We start from the raw sequence: 22,603 nt of genomic DNA on the forward strand, positions 1-22,603 counted from the left end.
GAAGAAGCTCCTTCCAAGTGATTTGTTGACCAATTAGCTCCATCATCACTTGTGTTGTCTTCACTCCTTCCTCTATAGCTTGAGTCCAAGAGCTTCCTTATTTTAAAATGTAAAGAATCTACATAAAATCAATACATATTTAGTAATAATAGAAAGGGGTTGAATGAGAACTTATGAATTACAACAAGATTAAGCATGACTTGAGAGGTGATTAGAAAAGGAACTTTGATGGGTTTTTGAGCTTGAGAGAGAGGAGGAAGGAGAGGAGGGTGAGAAGACTAATGGCTGATTTTAAACAAGGTCTCAATGTGGAAAAGGAAGGGTGTGTGTGTGTAAAGGTAGGGGGGTGGTCTCCACCACAGTTGAAAAAACTGGCGTCCACCATTTTGGCCATATCTCCTAGACCGTAGATGCAAAAATTATAAAAAAAATATGGCCAGAATCTTCAGCTTGTCAGTTACAACTTTGATGAAGACAACTTTTCTTGGATCGGAGTGGAAGTAATTTTTAAAAATTCAACAAAATCATGTGCCTGGTTTCTTCCTTTACCAAGTCTTCCACTTGGGTCCCATTTGTTTGAATCATCATATGGCTCTAAAGCCATGATGATATGAGCCACTCATGACCCTTGAATCATGGGTGCATGGCTCCACAACCACATCATATCTTTTCTTTTCACATTTACATATTTTCCCTTCCCTTTACCACTAGGTTCTCCCTCTACCTTTCACCTCTGATGAACTAGTCAAGAAAAAATCATTTTTTTAAAATTTTTCCAAGAGGTTGTTCTCACTCTTTCTTTTATTGTAAACCTCTAGAAGCAAGGAAAACCAACAAAATATGATAAACAAAAATTTGTGATAGGCTCGGATCACCAGCTATCCATGTTTTAACTTTTGTGACACCTCTACCTTCAAATTTCAAAATTCTAAACGATGGATAGGCCATGCTTTTACACTTTTTTTAATTATTGAAAATCAAAATCAATTGATATTTTACCTTGTTTTTTACACATGAGATTTATGTTCTCATTGAGCTCACCTTAGGACACCTGGATTATCTTTCAACAAATGTGTCGCCCAACCCAAACTCCCCATCCAAAAATGTCTTCTGCCTTGATCGGTGTGTCATTGCACCTTAAGACTAGAAATAGAGGTATATCCCCACCCCCACCTCATGGAGTAAGTAAAACAACACTAAAAGTAGTGGTTTTTTGCTTGTGCCAAATGCTCCCAAACTTATTCTACACCTCTCAAGTCATTTCACAAAGTTGGGACTAGAGTCAGAGCTCAACAGGGTCTTATTTCCCTGCTGATTTTTTCAACCCGGTTCCCTTGGCTATGGTTTTGCTAGATAGTACATAGAGAGCGAGAATCTCATTAATCCATTCATGTGCAACACTAATTAGATGATGAGGCATTTGGCTACCTTAAGAGTGTCATAGTTACTTCCAGTGTTTACCTGCAGTTAGTAGAATTTCTTCACTTTGACATTCAAAGAGCTGAGTAGAAATCACATTGTGTCAATATCCATGGGGACCATTGCAATGCTTTGTTTTAATCATACAATCAGATTCCCCTTCTCTATACCCGTTCTAAGATGGTTATTCACTGCCTAGGGAGGGCCGCCTCGCAAGGGGCAACATTCTATAGCCGTCACCCTCGCCCTTGCCACTAGGGCAGCGCGAGAAGACCCTTGACAACCTTTGCTCTATCAAACTATAGACCCCTAGACCCAACCCTTAGAGCCAATCCTTTTCTTAAAGTTACGGATCTGTTTTACCGACTTCCCTTGCCTACATATTTCTGTTAACTAGAGGTTGCTCACCTTGGATACTTGATGCATTTGTGAGTATGACCAAGCGTGATCGGTATTCACTCCTCCAAATTTTCACGGGCCACTAGGGGCACACGGGCAGCAGTCACTTATCAAAAGACCCCTATATCACGTACGTTCAAGACATAATTAATAATACCCCAATATACATACTATACTTACACTGTGACCTATTTAAAAAACCCCCACCCCCCTCTATATGTATACATTTTTATACATTTTGGTCTTTTAATAATCCTCTCCAGTTAACTCACGTGATATCATACACATTCTAAAAAGTGACCGCCCCGGGTGATTTACCAACCACTAGACCCTATCTTTGGGTGATCTGATTTCAGGGTGGGTGGGCTGTTAAAAAGAAAAGAGATCTTTTCTAAGGGGCCCTATCGCCGTCTCTAGTTACGGTCGTGTTTCCATCCATGGCCACCCAATTCCCTTTTGATTCATGGCGTGCATTGCACCCTTGACACATGACTACTCCATCTCTTAGGATCGACTAAACCAGATACAATTGTTGGTCACATGGAAACTTTCTCCACTTTGGTCTTCAGAGTTTTCATTTAATATTTTCTAATACCACCAAGATCTGCACTAGGGGTTGTTTCACTCGAGCTTGCACCCAAAGCTGCACCACAACCCCATGCCCTCCTACTCATCATGGCCTTTCACTCGCCTCGATGGGTAGGTATAGATTGCATACTTGAGTGCATCCATTTTCAAGGCTAGTCGATTCGGCAGGTGAGTTGTGACACAATCCTTGGTGGCTGATTTTGACTTCCATGACCATCATCTTGTTATCTTAAAAAGTCAACACCCTTCATGAGATCTAGGTTAGCACACAATTTATCACCATAACCCGGATTTTGATTCATCCCGCATAGCCAATTTTTCTTACCAAAAATGGCCCAGTTTGAGCTTGCATTCTTCACTGTGGCTCAATAGAGCAACGTTGTTAAAGTTTGAGAATTGGTTGAGGGTGTTTCGCCCCCAAATGCCTCTAATCATTCGCTTCACTTGATAAAATTACATACAACTCCAACTATCCTAAGGGAAACTTTGAAGGGAACTAGTTACTAGATAGTTCAATTAGTCTTTCACCCCTATACCCAAGTCTGACAAAGCTATACCCGAGCTACTAGCCTCCACCAGAGTTTCCTTTGGCTTCACCTTGCTCAAGCATAGTTCACAATCTTTCGGGTCTAAGTAAGTATGCTCCCACTCAATTCTTTCACATAAGATCACAATTAGTCAATGGTGCACCCCACGATGAGGATTCCATCTGTCAAGTTACTTGTGCCTTCGTGGGTTTTCCACCCACCGACTCATGTACATGTTAGACTCCTTGGTCCATGTTTTAAGACGAAACAAATGGAGAGCTTAGAATGCCAACATCTCAAGCACGTAGGTGCCCAGAATTCTGCCACAAGTGGTGCATGCTTCATTCCTTGGCCAACATGATGGCATCCTTGCTCTTGTTCCGCTTTGCCAACCCATGCTGACAAAAAGAACCAATGAAAATTAAGTCTCCTGGATGATTATTGGACAGCCTGAGAAGGGGTCCAATAGGAATTGAGCAACCCAATGGGCTACTTAATTCCTATTGGTCATAATGGGGAGAGGTCCAATGGGGATTTAATTCACTTAAATCAATTAAGTTTAATTGATTAAGCTCTCACAAAAGGGGAAAGGGGGACACATGTCAGAAGGCTATCACTTATGCTGCTTAATTGTAATTCGCTGAGCTTGGCATTGTCCAATAGGGAGCCTACAAGAGCAAATAGCAAGGGGGCTCGCCCAAGAGAGAAAGGGGGCTGATTTTTGCAAGGCATTATCACACACACACTCACACAATCTCATGTGTGAAGAAAGAGAAGACTATCTCTTCCCAAGCTTTAATGGAGAGCTCATCACCTACTCCAAGCTTGTGAGATAGAAGCCTACATTGACACACTCTTGGCTTGTGGATGCAAATCCAACCAAGAGCCAAGCTTCAATGCATGCTCATCTCCTCTACCAAGCTAATTACTAAGCTAAAGCTATGCTAATATGAGTGATTATGTGAGGAGATGTACATCTTTTTCGTAAGATACTCCTTCTTCCTCTCAATCTACTCTCATACCCTGCTAGCTCTCACCATCTTCGAAGGTGTGTGGGGTCTTGGGTCTGAGAACGGGCATAATTAAAGTTGTGTTTACTTAAGTGTTTTCCTTAGTGCATGAAGCTTTCATCTTCAATGCACTAGCTAGTCTTGAAGGAACACAAAGAATTGTATTGTCCAATGTCTCTCTTGATGGGAGAAACCATAATACAAAGCCTTTTGGAGGGGGGACCGGCTCCATGCAAATCCGGTCCTCAACTGTTGTCAATAGCTTAATTTCTCTCTCTTTTGAAAGTATTGTTGATGCTATCTAACTAGGTGTTATGTTTTTTGTTGCTCTCTCCACCCAAGCAATCTTGTAATTCTCATTAGGAATCTATTCTAATGAAATGCCCACTATGTTCATGCTAATTTCCGCTACTCATAAGTTATTAGGCCATTAAATGTTACATTGGTATCAGAGCTCAAGGTTTCTCTTTTCTTGCTCAAGAAGGGAGGTCCTGAAGCTAGCTACAAATGGTTGGTATTATTAATTGCCTGTGAGTAAGTAGAATAGGGATTTTTCAGCCTTGCAGTGCGCCTGCCTTCGTGCAGATAACGGGGCATCACCGTCGAGAGCTATGGTCTTAATAGTGGAGTCCTATGGGGCTTGCCTACGGCTTAACCACTATTGAGCTATTAGAAGCTTGACAGGAGCCGGTGCTGTTTTGGTGTCGAAAGACCCTCTCTTCTATTCCTTGCAATTAATGGTATTCCAGCCGCGCGTATAGTAGCTTGAGTGCTTTTTCTAAAGGGGTAAAGAGGAGTAGCAACTAGGGCTTGAAGTGCCAAAGTACACCTAAAAAGTTTACACCTAAAAGTTGTTAGAATGGCTGACAATAGTAAAGAGAGTGAAACTAATGTTGATAACTTTGATTTTGCTCATGAGCAAGCTACTAATGATGCTTCAATGCTTGTTAACTATCTTGTTTCTTGGCTTCAACAAGCCATGGGCAATCCATCTCTCCAAAGTGAAGTGCAACGGCAGCTCCGTGCTCACGGGATTCTCCAAGCTGATCACCATGACGAGAGAACACCTAGGAAGCCTCCTTGTGAGACTCCCAAAAGAGGTCTCTCTCCAATTCGGGACGAAGAAGAGAATGCATATGAAGGGCTCAAGAATTTACTTCTTGATGATGCATCTCCTTCCCAAAGGAGAACTGAAGAGCCTCCACCAAAGGAACGAGAAAGAAGTGAGTCTCCCGCCACCTTGGCGGAGATGGCTCCATGAAGACGGCGGGCTAAACGCTCTCCATCACCACCGAAAGTGGAGAAGACCATCACACTCTTCTCCACGCAATAATTCAAAGAGGGATGATAAAAAGCAAGAGAAGAAAAAGGCGAGAAAGAGGACACCCTCTTCTCCATCTTCTTCATCCTCTTCCTCTTATGAAAGTGATGGTGAAGACAACGAAGATAGAGACAATAAAAAGGCAAGAAAGAGGTCACCCTCTTCTCCACCTTCTTCAAATTCTTCACATTCTGAAGAAAGTGATGGTGCAACCTTTGAACCATGAAAAAGAAGAGGCCATCCAAGCTGAAGAAGTTCAAAGAGGGAGGAAAGAGCATCTCTTTCCTTACCTATGATGGCACCTTTGGTGCTATAGACAAAGTCTTGGCCTTTATCCAGCAATTTGATGCGATGTTTGGAGATGAGGGCTTCACGGAGTCCTCTAAGCTACGCCATGTAGCTATGCACTTTCAAAAGTCTGCCAGGCGATGGTGGTCTAGCCTACGAGCCAATGGTGAAGCTCCACGAAAATGGAAAGCTTTAAGAGCTTCCATTATGAAGCAATTTTTGGCCACCGATGCCAAAGACAAAGTACTCACCGAATGGCGAAGCTTAAAGCTCTCTCCCAATGAATCCATTCACAAATATGTAGACAAGTTTTGGGACCTACAACTCAAAGCCACTGTCTTTAAAAACTTGGATTTTGGAGAGCAAAAGGAACAATTTTGTGCGGGCTTAACCGAAGAAATGGCGGAGTATGTCAACTCTCAAAGGCCACGTACCATATCGACGGTAATACACCATACTATGGTGGCCTCACGAATCAATTTCCAAACGGGGGCTAAAAGAAATAATAAACCCCCCGAAAACAAGGGTTCCAATGAGCTTAAGGGGAAGGACAATGTCCAAAAGTCTCCTAAGGGCAACTCCAACAAAGCTAAAGAGAAGGAAGTTTACAAAGGTAAGAACAAACTCTCTTCTGAAGAGCTTGAGCGTTATCGCAAGGATAACTGGTGTTTCAAGTGCGGCCAACAAGCGCATGCGTACCGCGCTTGTCCCCAAAAGAACAACCGCCAAGATCCTCCTAGAGCTTCCTTGGTTGAAATCCAAGAGGAGGAGACTCACCAAACTCATCACAAAGGATCTCCTCTATGCCATGCTTGGGGAAAGGTAAGAGAACATGATGCTTTTATTCTCTTTGACCCTCGTTCTACTCACAATTTGATATCTATAGAGTTAGCCACCAAGCTAGGCATACAATCCTACGAGATGGGAGATGTCCTACCTGCAGACAGTGCCTTCAAGGGGCAAGAAGCTTCAGTCACTCCCTTAATCGGGAAATTGAGGCTTCATGTCCAAGGCTATGTGGACAAAGAGGACTTCTTTATCTCTCCTCTCAAGCATGAGGATGTAATCCTAGGGGCACCATGGTTTGACCGCTTGGCTGCCGATGTTAAATTTCCTGAAAGGAGAATCTCCTTTAAGTTCAGGGAAAAAGACATGCATATAGATGCTAAGGAAATGGGTAACACTATCCCCATTGTACATACAACAGCTTTCAACAAGTCAATAAAGAGCTCTATTTCTGTGTACATGATTTTTGTTAAAGATTCTCAAAATGAACCTAATGCTTTAGCAAAAGAAAATAAAAGCAACCAAAAGGAATCAGAGTTATCCAATTTTCTCAAGGGGTTTCAAGATGTTTTTATTGACGACATCCCTTGTGAGCTACCTCCTAAACAAGGTAATGATGACCATGCAATTGAACTTCTTCCATGAATTTCACCGCCTAACAAACCTCCTTATAGAGTTTCTCAAGCTCAACAAGAGAAGATTATGCGGCAAGTGCATGAGTTAGTTGAGAATGGCATGGTTAGGCCTAGCTCATCTCCATTTTGCACATCGGTGCTATTAGTGCAAAAGAAAGACGGCATATATCGTATGTGTGTCAACTATAGAGCACTAAATAGGATCACAATCAAGAATAGGTTTCCCGTTCCACGGGTAGAAGACCTATTTGATAAGCTACAAGGATCGACCTACTTCAGTAGGATTGACCTAAAAAATGGCTATCATCAGATAAGGATAGTTGATCAAGATATTGTAAAGACCGCATTTCGCACCACATTTGGTCTTTACGAATACATTGTCATGCCTTTTGGCTTGACCAATGCACCAGCCACATTCAACCGCTTGATGGAGAAGCTGTTTAGGCCTCATCGAACCTTCACTGGAGTGTTCTTTGATGATATTATCATCTACTCTAATTCATTAGACGAACACAAGCAACACCTCCAGGTAATATTTCAAGTTTTGAGAGAGAATAAACTTTATGTTAATCGAAAGAAAAGTGAATTTTTCTTGCAAGAGATTCAGTATTTAGGTCACATTATCTCTCAAGATGGCATCCAAATGGATCCATCAAAGTTAGAGGTAATAAAAGGATGGCCTAAACCAAGGAATCTTCACATTATCTCTCAAGATGGCATCCAAATGGATCCATCAAAGTTAGAGGTAATAAAAGGATGGCCTAAACCAAGGAATCTTCATGAACTAAGAAGCTTTATAGCATGTGTGCATACTATAGACGCTTCATAGAAAAGTTCTCACAAATTGCGGGACCATTACATGACCTAACAAAGAAAAGCGTTAGGTATACATGGTCTGCTAAGGAGAACAATTCTTTCAAAAATCTTAAAGAAAATCTTGTCTCTCAACCTGTGCTTACACTACCGGATCTCTCAAAACCATTTCAGGTCCAATGTGATGCTTGTGGTGATTGCCTTGGAGCTGTTTTTCTCCAAGAAGGGCACGCCATAGGCTATGAGAGTCGAAGGATCGACCCTGTTGAGCAAGCTCTAGGCATATATGAAAAGGAACTCCTTCCAGTTCTACATGCCTTAGACTCATGGAAGCACTATTTATTGGGGACTCCTTTCATTCTGCGAATGGATCACCAAAGTCTTAAGTACTTCATGACGCAGACCAAGCTCTCCGACAAACAAATGAGGTGGGAAAATTTCCTTTCGCTATTTCATTTTCATATTGCTCACATTGCTGGCAAGCATAATCAAGTACCTGATGCACTCTCAAGACGGCCGAGAGTGAATGCGGTTTCCATAGCAACTCACAATGATCTATCTTCAATGATAGATGAGTATGCTATTGATCCCGATTTTAGACATGTGATTTCAGCCCTTGCATTAGGGAAGAAAGAAGAACCATTTACTTTACAAGATGGTTATCTTCTCTATGGCAATAGACTATGCGTTACTAACTCACTACGTGAGAAAGTAATGTATGAATCTCATGCTCCACCTTATGCGGGGCATAGAGGGATTCAGTCTACCTTAAAAGGAATTGAAACATATTTCTATTGGCCTACCATGAAAGTGAACATACAAGAGTATGTTTCCAAATGTGTGGTATGCCAAAAGACATAATTTGATAGAGGGAAGCAACTTGGATTGCTTCAACCCTTGCCAATCCCTAATTCACCATAGGAGAGCATATCCATGGATTTTATCTTTGGATTGCCTAAGTCTATCCGTGGGAATACGGGAATATGGATGATAGTAGACAGGCTTAGTAAACAAGCTCATTTTATACGTGTCAATAAGACGATCAAAGCCCATCAAATGGCAACCCTCTTCATTTCACAAATTTCAACTACCATGGCTTGCCAATGTCCATAGTGTCGGATAGAGATCCTAGAATGACCAGTAATTTCTGGAAGGGTCTCTTTGAGAATTTAGGGACAAGGCTAAACTTCTCTTCGGCCTATCATCCACAACCGGATGGCCAAAGTGAAATAGCTAACCTAACCATTCTCAATCTACTAAAAGCCTATGTAACGGAAGTAGATCAAAGATCCCAATGGGAGAAGTACTTACCCTTAGTGGAGTATGCTTACAATAACACTGTACATACTTCCATGGGAAAAGAACCTTTTGAGGTAATTGAGGGAAGATCAAAAAGTCCCTTGCTACTTAAGGTACATGGAAAGATCTTCGCGGTGCAGATGAGTATAGCCGAGACCTACAAGAATCTTTTCAAAAGATTAAGGATGCTATCTCTATCTCACAGCAAAGGCAAAAGGTTGCTGCTCACAAGCACAGAAGAGCCCAAGCCTTTAAAGAAAACGATTGGGTCTTGTTAAAGTTTCCCAAGGCTTGATTAAGGCACACGACGGGCAAGAATCCTACGGGCCACCAAAAGTACTATGCTAAACTAGCAAAAAGGTACTATGGTCCCTTCCAGATTCTTAGGCCAATCAATGACATGGCCTATCAACTCAAGTTGCCCAATCATTGGCTCATATACAATGCTTTCCATGTGAGCCTATTAAAGCCTTACAAAGGAGAGCCACCTCAAGAACCAACTATTGAAGACCCACCGAAGATCGAGGACCAAGAGGAGGTGCTGCAGCCCGAGTCCATTCTCCGACATGAAGACAAGGTATTAAGAGGCGGTAAGACTATCCGAGATATCTTATTAAGTTTAAGAATTATCCTTTTGAAGATGCTAGATGGATGCAAGGCATACAATTAAAGGATAACCTAAACCTTGTCAATGCTTACAATGTTTCCCAAGAGTAAGCAAATGTACAAAATGTTAAAAATGAACAAAGTTTTTTTTGTCTTATAAGACTCTTTTTTTTTTATTGTGCACAAAATTGAAGTAGTATGCATGCTTAGATCAAGTTTGCGGAGACGACGTCTCCCAAACACCAAGTAGAGCTTGTCACTCTACTATGGAAGAATGATAGGACTAATGTGCAGACATGCTTGCGGCATCCTCAGGCTCTCAAGCGCCAAATATGCTAGTCATCCATTGTGGAATGATGTCGTAGGGTAACATAGGGATCCTCTACCCGCTAAGAAAAGGACTCATGAATATTCTTTATCTTCTCTACACCATAGGCGAGGACGACTATGATTTCAAGAGAGAGCTAATGTCATAATAATCAATATCTAATTCTCCTAAATGATTTTCTCATATTAAACTAATCATTTAATGTGGGGAAGTGCCAGGGGAGAAAAAGCTAGAATATTGGTTAAGCTAGCAGACCGCCGGCCACAGTAGGGATCCAAAGGATGGAAAATAGGGATCCAAAAGGGGGGGCCATTTGCAAAAGATCCATGTGCAACAATGGGCTAAAAAGACCCTAAGGTTCAGCCCATTAAGACTTCCAAAATTCAAAGGTTGTGTCCAAAGGGTTAAAGCTTAGGATGAATTGGGTGGTTTGTGTGCTCTCCAAAGTCAACACACATCCCTACACATGAGGGGGCGAGCCCTAAAGGTAGGGGATGAGAGAGAAAGCCACACACACACACACAAGCCCCCTTTACACAAAGGGAATGAAGGACACATGTCAGATGCCTAAGCTAGTTGCTCCCAAAATGTGCTCAATTCCTATTGGATGACCCTTGAGGTGGACCAATGAGAATTAGGCTAGAATAAATTTAGCCTAATTAATTTTATAACACTTAATAAAAAGAACCAATGAAAATTATGTCTCCTGGATGATTATTGGACAGCCTGAGAAGGGGTCCAATAGGAATTGAGCAGCCCAATGGGCTACTTAATTCCTATTGGTCAGAATGGGGAAAGGTCCAATGGGGATTTAATTCACGTAAATCAATTAAGTTTAATTGATTAAGCTCTCACAAAAGGGGAAAGGGGGACACATGTCAGAAGGCTATCACTTATGCTACTTAATAGCCATTGGCTGAGCTTGGCATTGTCCAATAGGGAGCCTGCAAGAGCAAATAGCAAGGGGGCTCTCCCAAGAGAGAGAGGGGGCTGATTTTTGCAAGGCATTATCACACACACACTCACAAAATCTCATGTGTGAAGAAAGACAAGACTATCTCTTCCCGAGCTTTAATGGAGAGCTCATCACCTACTCCAAGCTTGTGAGATATAAGCCTACATCGACACACTCTTGGCTTGTGGATGCAAATCCAACCAAGAGCCAAGCTTCAATGCATGCTCATCTCCTCTACCAAGCTAATTACTAAGCTAAAGATATGCTAATATGAGTGATTATGTGAGGAGATGTACATCTTTCTCGTAAGATACTCCTTCTTCCTCTCAATCTACTCTCATACCATGCTAGCTCTCACCATCTCCGAAGGTGTGTGAGGTCTTGGGTCTGAGAACGGGGATAATTAAAGTTGTGTTTACTAAGTGTTTTGCTTAGTGCATGAATCTTTCATCTTCATTGCACTAGCTAGTCTTGAAGGAACACAAAGAATTGTATTGTCCAATGTCTCTCTTGATGGGAGAAACCATAATACAAAGCCTTTTGGAGGGGGGACCGGCTCCATGCAAATCCGGTCCTCAACTGTTGTCAATAGCTTAATTTCTCTCTCTTTTGAAAGTATTGTTGATGCTATCTAACTAGGTGTTATGCTTTTTGTTGCTCTCTCCACCCAAGCACTCTTGTAATTCTCATTAGGAATCTATTCTAATGAAATGACCACTATGTTCATGCTAATTTCCGCTACACATAAGTTTTTAGACCATTAAATGTTACATTCCTAGTCGGCGCGGTATGGGACATGATCCCTCGTGGCAGTTCATGGTTCACACTGCTAGATGGATGTGTCAATGATTCTTCCACAGGTTTACCTATGGAAATCTTGTTACGATGTCTCCTTCCTTTGAATGATAAGTCTTAATGAACTTCTCACAATGTCATCGATGGTAAATTGCTAGCATCGTCGCAGTTTGAAAACTTTGCCGGACCATTCAATCGCTAGGAGCAATTGACCGTGTGTACAAAGGGTAGGGACATAGTGAACGTGAGGTGATAACTCGAGCTTAGTTGTTGAATATAAATAATTGCAGTGATCTATCCCCATCAAGATGAAATTTTAAAAGATTACATGGGCCAATTAGCCTAGATGGTAAACTAGTTGAATTCATCAGTGCACTGTGCATGCGGCCCATAATATCTAAGGGCATCATAGATGTGTTATTGCCTCAAACTTCCATGGCCTAGATGGCCATTGTCCCTCTTGAGAAGTTGGCCACCAAGGAGATCCTTCGTGTAACTAGTTAGCTGGTTGAGGTCTCATTCATTAATGGAATTAACCAAACAAATCACTCCACCAACTAAGAATGGACATCCACCACCACCCACAGAATCAAAAAAGAGCTCACAATCTGTTAATCCTTACTATGTCTGGACTCGATAAGTTTCTCCATGTTGAGTCAAATCAAGCCGCAAGCTCCACTTGTGGTGGTGCTCTTCCGTCAACTCCTTTAAGTTTTAGCCTTGCAACTATATAAGGTGCTGGCATTTTTTGTTTTGTTTTATATACGAGTCAGGGATGGTTACCCTTTGTTGTCTCCCCAAAACAAACCAAAAAAAGATTTATAAAAATTAAAACAAAAGGAAAAGAGACGACAAATAATTCAATTGCACCCATATTCCTAGGGCAAATGCTTTTTTCACTAGTTTCCCCTGGACTACATGAGGACTCGTCTCCGCCAAGTAGCTTATCGCCGCTCACTAAGCTAAACTTCCCTTGATACTCGATGGTTTCCCAATGGAAATGCCATACCCGCTTGGAAGGGCGTCGACTCTTTTGTCACTAGTTTCCCTCGGACTACATGAGGACTTGTCTCCCCAAGAGGCCATGCTTATCTAATCTCTTAGAGAAAAGCCTTTGAGAGACCCACATTGCTAAAATTTATGGGCGTGAGAGCAACCAAGTACCTCAGATTAGAGGCCGAGGTACTACAAGACTTGCTTCGCCTTCCCTTTGGAGTTTCCTTTGCTAGGTAGCTTATCTCTCACCATGCTGAATTGCCCTTGAAATTCAATGGTTTTCCCAAAGAAAATGCCATAACCACTTGGAAGGGCATTGTCTCATAGGTGGTGTCTATTGGGATTGATGGTGCCTCCCTTCCACCTCCCCATCCCTTTTTGGCGAGTCCATCATCCCCCCCCCCCCCCCCCCCCCCCCCCCCCCCAAAGTACTTGAATGTCTTTGAGCACTCATCTATCATCGCATTGGGAGAATAATGTCTTTTTCCTTGAGAGAGATTGGAGTAAAACTTTTAAGCATAGGAAGGGAATTACCCCTCCATCTGCCTATGCAGAGCACTAGAGTACCAGGGCACAACCTCACCAAGGAACTTTGCTACAGAGACATGCCCTGCAGTTCCATTCCTCAAGTGCAAATCACGATGTACCCATGAGGATATCCACTTACTACAAGCCACTCAACTGTAACATTCAATGCACTAGTAACTTGTGTGTAGCAGAAATTGATAATGTAGTGAGCATTTCATTAAGAACAAGTTCCTAATGAGCATAGAGAGAGTACTTAATTTGAGAAAGCAACAAAGCAATTTACACCTAGCTAGTTTAGCATAGACAATACTTGAAAAGAGAGAGAAATAGAATAATTGACAACACTTGAGGACCAAATTTACATGGAGCCGGTCCCCCCTCTAAAGAGGCTTTGTATTATAGCCTCTCCCATCAAAGGAGACTGTTGTACAATACAATCTTTGTGTTCCTTGACAAACTCGTTGGTGCAATGAAGATGGAAGCTTCATGCACCAAATTATGCTTGAAAAACACACCTAGTGTCCCTGGACTTAGGTCCAAGACCTCACACACCTTCAACAATGGTGAGAGCTAGTAGGGAATGAGGAAAAATTGAGAGGAAGAATATGTATCTTATGAGAAAGAAGTATTTTCTCCTCACATAATCACTCCAATAGCATAGCTTAGCTTAGTAATTAGCATGGTAGAGGAGATGAGCATGCCATTGAAGCTTGGCTCTTGGTTGGATTTGCATTCCATAGCCAAGAGTTGTTGGTGTAGGCCTCTACTTCTCAATTCTTGGAGAAGGAGATGGAGTTCTTGCTCAACACATAAGTGGTGTGTGTGTGTGTGTGTGTGTGTGTGTGTGTGTAGCAAAGTGAGTTAGACCAAAAATGCCAACTCTCTCTCTACTTGGTTGACCCCTCTTGGTTTTTGCTCTTGTTGGCTTCCCATTGGTTCTTGTAGGGCTTAGCCAATAACAAATAAGAAGCATAATTGATAGCCTTGTGATGTGTCCCCCTTTCCCCTTTTGTGAGAGCTTTAGGTAATTAATTATTTAAACTCTCATTGGACCTTTTAGTCTTCTAGCCAATAGGAATCAAGCAAGCCATTGGGCTGTTGGATGCTCATTGGACCCCTTGTTAGACTGTCCAATAGTCTTTTAGGGAGCTTAAATTCTATTGATTCTTTTATCAAGAATTTTTAAATTGATTAGACTAATTTTACTCTAGCTAATTCTCATTGGTCCACCTCTATGGCCATCCAATAGGATTTGAGGAGAGATTGGGGGCAACTGGGCTAGGAGCCTGCCAGTGTCCCTTCTTCCCTTTGGGGAGATCTTGGGAGTGTGTGCGTCTCTCTCTCTCTCTCTCTCTCTCTCTCTCTCTCTCTCTCTCTCTCTCTCTCTCTCTCTCTCTCTCTCTCTCTCTCTCTCTCTCTCTCTCTCTCTCTCTCTCTCTCTCTCTCTCTCTCTCTCTCTCTCTCTCTGTCTCTCTCTCTCTCTCTCTCTCTCTCTCTCTCTCTCTCTCTCTCTCTCTCTCTCTCTCTCATCTCCTACCATTAGGACTTTCCCCCTCCTTCCTAGGAATGTGGGAAGACTTTTTAGTCTTCCCATAATCATCCAATATTTTCCACCTTTGGCCATTGGACTTATTAGTTAATTTTTGGAATCTTAGCTTATGGAAGTCTTAATGGAGCTGTTAGGTCTTTTAACCTCTCCATTGATGCACATTGCTCTTTTACAGACTGCCCCCCCTTTGGATCCCTATTTTTCCTCCTTTGGATCCTTGCTGAGACCGGTCTGGCAGCCTTACCAATATTCTAGTTTTTACTCCTCTGACACTTCCCCATATTAAATGATCTGGCAGCCTTACCAATATTCTAGTTTTTACTCCTCTGACACTTCCCCATATTAAATGATCTAGTTTTTACTCCTCTGACACTTCCCCATATTAAATGATCACTTTAACATGAGAAAATCATTTGGCAGAATTAGATATTAGTTTTTATGACACCCACCAAGGAGGATAACGTTCATCTCATTTGAGTCCACGAACGGCAAGTCGATATCGTTGAAGGTGGAGTTAAATTGGTTTAGTTATCACCCCCTAGGACCACAACAATTCATCATCAAATGAGAAAACAATCTACCCTTTAACTGGGAGCACAATGGACAAACATAGTGTCTGTACGTCCAACTATTTCCCAGTTTGATCCCACCTATCATTGCAAGCGCTCTTTCCTCTCCCCGATCGACTATAATGCTCCTATTGAGCTACAACATGTGTCTGCTCATAGCCGATCATCTTATAGGGTTCCAGCACAAGGCACAACTGCCTCGTTCCACTTTTTCCATGTGTGGTAGTGTCATTAGAAAACTTCGGAGGTCTTTTAGAGGGCCTTTTAGTAGAGAGAGAAAAAAGAGCTCCTCCAATGAGAGAAGGGCCAACGTTATGTAGAAAAATAGGTTGATATTAACAAATATATGAAAAAAGTATCACCGTCCATTCAATGAGCCAACGATCCTTGAAAAAGGTCACCTTTTCATTAAATGTGATTGTCTTTTTCACGAGATCGTCTGCGTTCATTCAATATGGCTTTCTACATCATTCAAATTTAAAAAAATACAAAATAATCAGATAATGCCAGAATTTGAAGATTTGGACACCGCCAATGTGATTGGACGCCCAAATACCTAAATATCAACTGTCTACTTGCCCTGTTCTGACACTCGGAGAGGGAGAAAATGCCTGAAAACCTCTAAAAGGGGGTTGTAGCAGAATGGCGCACGAGGAGCACACTAAATTTCTGTGAAATGGTCTCTGCGCGCCTTTTTACTACTTCTTTGTTTTATGGGTTTATATATATAGACAGAGGTATATATATACTTTAAACTATATATGTATATATATATATATACTTCTTACTACATATATATATATATATATATATATAGAGAGAGAGAGAGAGAGAGAGAGTCATAATAATCAATATCTAATTCTCCTAAATGATTTTCTCATATTAAACTGATCATTTAATGTGGGGAAGGCCAGGGGAGAAAAAGCTAGAATATTGGTTAAGCTAGCAGACCGGCCACAGTAGGGATCCAAAGGAGGGAAAATAGGGATCCAAAGAGGGGGCCATCTGCAAAAGATCCATGTGCAGCAATGGGCTAAAAAGACCCTAAGGTTCAGCCCATTAAGACTTCCAAAATGCTAAGGTTCCAAAATTCAAAGGTTGTGTCCAAAGGTCAACCCTAGGGAAAATTGGATGCTTTGTGTGTGCCCTAAAAGTCTTTGCACATCCCTACATGGGAGGGGGCGAGCCCTAAAGGTAGGGGATGCGAGAGAAAGCCACACACACACACACAGGCTCCCTTTATACAAAGGGAATGAGGGACACATGTCAGCTCCCTAGGCCAGATGCCCACAAGGTGTGCCCAATTTCTATTGGATGACCCTTGAAGTGGACCAATGAGAATTAAGCTAGAGTGAATTTTATTTAATTTAAAAATATTTAATAAAAGAAACCAATGAGAATTAAATCTCCTAGAAGACTATTTGGCAGTCTCCCAAGGGGTCCAATGAGCATTCAGGAGCCCCATGGCTTGCCCGATTCCTATTGGCCAGGAGGCAAAGGGGTCCAATGAGAGTTTAGTTTAATTATTTAATTACCTAAAGCTCTCACAAAAGGGGAAAGTGGGACACATGTCAGAAGGCTATCACTTATGCTGCTTAATTGTAATTGGCTTGACTTGGGGAGGGCCAATGAGGCTTCAGCAAGAGCAATTAGCAAGAGGGCTCCCCCAAGAGAGAGAGGGGGCTGATTTTTGCAAGGCATTATAACACACACACTCACACAAGATCATGTGTGAAGAAAGAGAAGACTATCTCTTCCCAAGCTTTAATGGAGAACTCATCACCTACTCCAAGCTTGCGAGATAGAAGCCTACATCAACACTCTCTTGGCATGTGGATGCAAATCCAACCAAGAGCCAAGCTTCAATGCATGCTCATCTCCTCTACCAAGCTAATTACTAAGCTAAGCTATGCTACATATGAGTGATTATGTGAGGAGATGTACATCTTTCTCGTAAGATACTCCTTCTTCCTCTCAATCTACTCTCATACCCTGCTAGCTCTCACCATCTTCGAATGTGTGTGAGGTCTTGGGTCTGAGAACGGGGATAATTCAAGTTGTGTTTGTTAAGTGTTTTGCTTAGTGCATGAAGTTTTCATCTTCAATGCACTAGCTAGTCTTGAAGGAACACAAAGAATTGTATTGTACAATGTCTCTCTTGATGGGAGAAACCATAATACAAAGCCTTTTGGAGGGGGGACCGGCTCCATGCAAATCCGGTCCTCAACTGTTGTCAATAGCTTAATTTCTCTCTCTTTTGAAAGTATTGTTGATGCTATCTAACTAGGTGTTATGCTTTTTGTTGCTCTCTCCACCCAAGCACTCTTGTAATTCTCATTAGGAATCTATTCTAATGAAATGCCCACTATGTTCATGCTAATTTCCGCTACTCATAAGTTATTAGGCCATTAAATGTTACATTGGTATCAGAGCTCAAGGTTTCTCTTTTCTTGCTCAAGAAGGGAGGTCCTCAAGCTAGCTACAAATGGTTGGTATTATTAATTGCCTGTGAGTAAGTAGAATAGGGATTCTTCAGCCTTGCAGTGCGCCTGCCTTCGTGCAGTTAACGGGGCATCACCGTCGAGAGCTATGGTCTTAATAGTGGAGTCCTACGGGGCTTGCATAACCACTATTGAGATATTAGAAGCTTGACAGGAGCCGCTGTTGTTTTGGTGTCGAAAGACCCTCTCTTCTATTCCTTGCAATTAATGGTATTCCAGCCGCGGGTACAGTAGCTTGAGTGCTTTTTCTAAAGGGGTAAAGAGGAGTAGCAACTAGGGCTTGAAGTGCCAAAGTACACCTAAAAAGTTTACACCTAAAAGTTGTTAGAATGGCTGACAATAGTAAAGAGAGTGAAACTAATGTTGATAACTTTGATTTTGCTCATAAGCAAGCTACTAATGATGCTTCAATGCTTGTTAACTATCTTGTTTCTAGGCTTCAACAAGCCATGGGCAATCCATCTCTCCAAAGTGAATTGCAACGGCAGCTCCGTGCTCACGGGATTCTCCAAGCTCATCACCATGACGAGAGAACACCTAGGAAGCCTCCTTGGGAGACTCCCAAAAGAGGTCTCTCTCCGATTCGGGAAGAAGAAGAGAATCCATATGAAGGGCTCAAGAATTTACTTCTTGATGATGCATCTCCTTCCCAAAGGAGAACTCAAGAGCCTCCACTGAAGGAACAAGAAAGAAGCGAGTCTCCCGCCACCTCGGCGGAGATGGCTCCACGAAGACGGCGGGCTAAATGCTCTCCATCACCACCAAAGCGGAGAAGACCATCACACTCTTCTCCACGCCATAATTCAAAGAGGGATGATAAAAACCAAGAGAAGAAAAAGGTGAGAAAGAGGACACCCTCTTCTCCATCTTCTTAATCCCCTTCCTCTTATGAAAGCTATGGTGAAGATGACAAAGATCAAGACAAGAAAAAGGCGAGAAAGAGGTCACCCTCTTCTCCACCTTCTTCAAATTCTTCACCTTCTGAAGAAAGTGATGGTACAACCTTTGAACCATCAAAAAGAAGAGGCCATAGGAAATCCTATGCCGCATGGAAGAGGTCGTCCAAGTTGAAGAAATTCAAAGAGGGAGGGAAGAGCATCTCTTTCCTTACCTATGATGGTACCTTTGGTGCTACGGACAAAGTCTTGGCTTTATCCAACAATTCAATGCGGCGTTTGGAGATGAGGGCTTCACAGAGTCCTCTAAGCTACGCCATGTAGCTATGCACTTTCAAAAGTCCGCCAAAAAAGGGGGTCTAGCCTACGATCCAGCCTACGATCCAACTCTAAAGCTCCATGAACATGAAAAGCTTTAAGAGCTTCCATTATGAAGCAGTTTTTGGCCACCGATGCCAAAGACAAAGTACTCACCGAATGGCGAAGCTTAAAGCTCTCTCCCAATGAATCTATCCACAAATATGTAGACAAGTTTTGGGACCTACAACTCAAAGCCACTGTCTTCAAAAAGTTGGATTTTGGAGAGCAAAAGCAACAATTTTGTGCAGGCTTAACCGAAGAAATGGCGGAGTATGTCAACTCCCAAAGACCACGTACCATATCGGCGGTAATACACCACACTATGGTCGCCTCTCGAATCAATTTCCAAACGGGGGCTAAAAGAAATAATATGCCCCCGGAAAACAAGGGTTCCGATGAGCCTAAGGGGAAGGACAATGTCCAAAAGTCTCCTAAGGGCAACTCCAACAAAGCTAAAGAGAAGGGAGTTTACAAAGGTAAGAATAAACTCTCTCCTGAAGAGCTTGAGCGTTATCGTAAGGATAACCGGTGTTTCAAGTGCGGCGAACGAGGGCATGGGTACCACGCTTGTCCCCAAAAGAACAACCGCCAAGATCCTCCTAGAGATGCCTTGGTTGAAATCCAAGAGGAGGAGACTCACCAAACTCACCACAAAGGATCTCCTCTATGCCATGCTTGGGGAAAGGTAAGAGAACATGATGCTTTTATTCTCTTTGACCCTAGTTCTACTCACAATTTTATATCTATAGAGTTGGCCACCAAGCTAGGAATACAATCCTACGAGATGGGAGATGTCCTACCCGCAGACAGTGCCTTCAAGGGGCAAGAAGCTTCAGTCACTCTCTTAATCGGGAAATTGAGGCTTCATGTCCAAGGCTATGTGGACAAAGAGGACTTCTTTATCTCTCCTCTCAAGCATGAGGATGTAATCCTAGGGGCACCAAGGTTTGACCGCCTGGCTGCCGATGTTAAATTTCCTGAAAGCAGAATCTCCTTTAAGTTCAGGGAAAAAGACATGTATATAGATGCTAAGGAAATGGATAACACCATCCCCATTGTACATACACCAGCTTTCAACAAGTCAATAAAGAGCTCTATTTCCGTGTACATGATTTTTGTTAAAGACTCTCAAAATGAACCTAATGCTTTAGCAAAAGAAAATAAAAGCAACCAAAAGGAATCAGAGTTATCCAATTTTCTCAAGGGGTTTCAAGATGTTTTTATTGATGACATCCCTTGTGAGCTACCTCCTAAACGAGGTAATGATGACCATGCAATTGAACTTCTTCCAGGAAGTTCACTGCCTAATAAACCTCCTTATAGAGTTTCTCAAGCTCAACAAGAGGAGATTATGCGGCAAGTGCATGAGTTAGTTGAGAAGGGTATGGTTAGTAGGCCAAGCTCATCTCCATTTTGCTCACCTGTGCTATTAGTGCAAAAGAAAGACGGCACATATCGTATGTGTGTCGGCTATAGAGCACTAAATAGGATCACTATCAAGAATAGGTTTCCCGTTCCACGGGTAGAAGACGTATTTGATAAGTTACAAGGATCGACCTACTTCAGTAGGGTTGACCTAAAAAGTGGCTATCATCAAATAAGGATAGTTGATCAAGACATTGTAAAGACCGCATTTCGTACTACATTTGGTCTTCACGAATACATTATCATGCCTTTTGGCTTGACCAATGCACCAGCCACATTCAACCGCTTGATGGAGAAGCTGTTCAGGCCTCATCGAACCTTCACTGGAGTGTTCTTTGATGATATTATTATCTACTCTAATTCATTGGAGGAACACAAGCAACACCTCCAGGTAATATTTCAAGTTTTAAGAGAGAATAAACTTTATGTTAATCGAAAGAAAAGTGAATTTTTCTTGCAAGAGATTCAGTATTTAGGTCACATTATCTCTCAAGATGGCATCCAAATGGATCCATCCAAGCTAGAGGTAATAAAAGCATGGCCTAAACCAAGGAATCTTCATGAACTAAGAAGCTTCATAGGTATGTGTGCATACTATAGACACTTGATAGAAAAGTTCTCACAAATTGCGGGACCATTACATGACCTAACAAAGAAAAGCGTTAGGTATACATGGTCTCCTAAGGAGAACAATGCTTTCCAAAATCTTAAAGAAAAGCTTATCTCTCAACCTGTGCTTACACTACCGGATCTCTCAAAACCACTTGAGGTCCAATGCGATGCTTGTGGTGATTGGCTTGGAGCTGTTTTGCTCCAAGAAGGGCACGCCATAGGCTATGAAAGTCGAAGGCTCGACCCTCTTGACCAAGCTCTAGGCATATACGAAAAAGGAACTCCTTGCAGTTCTACATGCCTTAGACTCATGGAAGCACTATTTATTGGGGACTCCTTTCATTCTGCGAACGGATCACCAAAGTCTTAAGTACTTCATGACACAGACCAAGCTCTCCGACAAACAAATGAGGTGGTCAAATTTCCTTTCGCAATTTCATTTTCATATTGCCCACATTGCTGGCAAGCATAATCAAGTACCTGATGCACTCTCAAGACGGCCGAGAGTGAATGCGGTTTCCATAGCAACTCACAATGATCTATCTTCAATGATAGATGAGTATGCTATTGATCCCGATTTTAGAGATGTGATTTTAGCCCTTGCATTAGGGAAGAAAGAAGAACCATTTACTTTACAAGATGGTTATCTTCTCTATGGCAATAGACTATGCGTTACTAACTCACTACGTGAGAAAGTAATGTATGAATCTCATGCTCCACCTTATGCGGGGCATAGAGGGATTCAGTCTACCTTAAAAGGAATTGAAACATATTTCTATTGGCCTACCATGAAAGTGAACATACAAGAGTATGTTTCCAAATGTGTGGTATGCCAAAAGACATAATTTGATAGAGGGAAGCAACTTGGATTGCTTCAACCCTTGCCAATCCCTAATTCACCATGGGAGAGCATATCCATGGATTTTATCTTTGGATTGCCTAAGTCTATCCATGGGAATACAGGAATATGGACGATAGTAGACAGGTTTAGTAAACAAGCTCATTTTATACCTATCAAAAAGACTATCAAAGCCCATCAAATGGCAACCCTCTTTATTTCACAAATTTTCAAGTACCATGGCTTGCCCATGTCCATAGTGTCGGATAGAGATCCTAGAATGACTAGTAATTTCTGGAAGGGTCTCTTTGAGAATTTAGGAGCAAGGCTAAACTTCTCTTCGGACTATCATCCACAAACTGATGGCCAAAGTGAAATAGCTAACCTAACCATTCTCGATCTACTAAAAGCCTATGTAACGGAAGTAGATCAAAGATCCCAATGGGAGAAGTACTTACCCTTAGTAGAGTATGCTTACAATAACACTGTACATACTTCCACAGGAAAAGCACCTTTCGAGGTAATTGAGGGAAGATCAAAAAGTCCCTTGCTACTTAAGG

The 22,603-nt window shown here is 42.0% G+C and overlaps 2 pseudogenes; both read right to left on the reverse strand.

Moving 5' to 3' along the window:
• Positions 1-811: 811 nt before the first annotated feature.
• Positions 812-1,809, reverse strand: LOC147430281 (25S ribosomal RNA; annotated as a pseudogene; the record flags this gene model as incomplete).
• A 1-nt stretch (position 1,810) lies between these two features.
• On the reverse strand, positions 1,811-3,183 carry LOC147430282 (25S ribosomal RNA; annotated as a pseudogene).
• Positions 3,184-22,603: the final 19,420 nt, after the last annotated feature.

Source organism: Adiantum capillus-veneris, chromosome 22 (assembly GCF_014529385.1).
Source record: "Adiantum capillus-veneris isolate H3 chromosome 22, ASM1452938v2, whole genome shotgun sequence".
Lineage (NCBI taxonomy): Eukaryota > Viridiplantae > Streptophyta > Polypodiopsida > Polypodiales > Pteridaceae > Adiantum > Adiantum capillus-veneris.